Consider the following 1,849-nt stretch of genomic DNA (forward strand, 5'->3'; position numbering starts at 1 on the left):
TCAAATGTTGTGCACAAAGTTGTTTACATCCCCTGTCCTAGCATCTCCTTTCCAAGATAATCCATCCACCTGAAACAGGTGCGGGCATATCAAGAAGCTGATTAACAGCATGATCATTACACAGGTGCACCTTGTGCTGGGGACAATAACGGCTACTTTAAAATGTTCAAGTTTTGTCACACAATGCTCACAGATGTCTCAAGTTTTGAAAGTGAGCGTGCAAATTGGCATGGCTGACTGCAGGAATTCCCCCAGAGCTGTTACCGCGAGATAATTTTATGTTAATTCTTCTACCCATAAGCCGCCTCCAATGTCATTTTAGAGAATTTGGGCCGGATTATCTGAGACCAGTACCCCGGACAGTTTGTGAAGTTGAGGAGTATTTCTGTCTGTAAAAACCCCCTTTTGTGTGGATAAACCTCATTCCGCTTGCTGGGCCTGGCCCCCCTAGTGGATAGCCCTATGCCCTCGCTAGGCGCAGCATGGTCAGAGATTAGGGTCCTAATTGAAATTGTTAAACTAGACTGATTTCCTTATATGAACTGTAACTCAGTAAAATTGTTGAAATTGTTGCATGTTTGCGTTTATATTTTTGTTTCAGTATAGATGTTGGCAAAATATTCTCCCTGCACATTTTACTGCAGCTTAGGAGCAAGTTTTTAGGGAAGGTGTGTGGGTCCTGTGTTCCCCCTAATTTGTCAAGCGGGCACCCTCTCTCTTCTCGCAATTCAGAATGCGTTTCATATTTTTCGCTACCCTTGGCCCGCTTGTTAGATATTATGCACATTGAATAGCTTGAAAAGCAAACGTCGCGGAAACCAAATGTGGTGAAATTTAACTAAGTAGCAAGGCAGCTATGTTGTCCAATCTAAATGAATCAAGAAACGAAACGATGAGGAAAAGTGATCGAGTGAATATGAAAAGTGGAGTGAGACACGAACAATACAGTTTATTGAATCCAATCAATAGCAGCAGCGATCAAATGTACACCCGCCCTATCTATTTACATAACACACAAGCAGCTAGCCAGTTTAGTTATTTAGACCAGCGTAGAAGCAGAACCTCTACACTGAACTGACTAAAAGACAGTAACATTATGGTTTCAGAAACTCTGTGACTGAGACTGCAGTGATGGATAGAATGCTTGTTTGCCCCGAAAATAAGCGTATTTTTTTCCCCGATCACGGATAAATATACAAAAAATACTCGATCAATAAATCATATCCCAGGAAATTGCCCGTATCCGTACATACTCATTTTGTCAACTACTCGGCACACCCCTAACCTATATCATACCCTGGTTAAAAAGGCAACTTACAATTTGACATCGGAAAGTTTACAATACCACTTGAGGTTGTAGTCATTACTTTGTTTTTCAACCACTCCAACAAATGTCTTTGTTAACAAACTATATTAAATGACAGTTTTGGCAAGTCGGTTAGGATATCTTCCTTGTGCCTGGGCGACACATTGTAATTTTCTTCCAAACATTGTTTACAGACAGATTATTTCACTTATAATTCAACGGTATCCAATTCCCAGTGGGATCAGAAAAGTTTACATAACTAAGTTGACTGTTGCCTGTTAACGAAGCTTGGAAAATTTCAGAAAATATGTCATGGCTTTAGAAGGTTCTGATAGGCACTAATTAGACAATAATTTGTAGTCAAGTTGGGACGACGTGTAACTCCGTGGATGTATTTCAAGGCCTACTTCAAATCAGTGCCTCTTTGCTTGACATCATGGGAAATCAAAAGAATCAGCCGAAGACCTCAGAAAAGAAAATTGTAAGACCCTCCAAAATCTGGCTCATCCTTGGGATGCAATTTAACAATCGCCTGAAGGTACC

The sequence above is a fragment of the Salvelinus sp. IW2-2015 genome, linkage group LG1 (genome assembly GCF_002910315.2).
Source record: "Salvelinus sp. IW2-2015 linkage group LG1, ASM291031v2, whole genome shotgun sequence".
NCBI lineage: Eukaryota > Metazoa > Chordata > Actinopteri > Salmoniformes > Salmonidae > Salvelinus > Salvelinus sp. IW2-2015.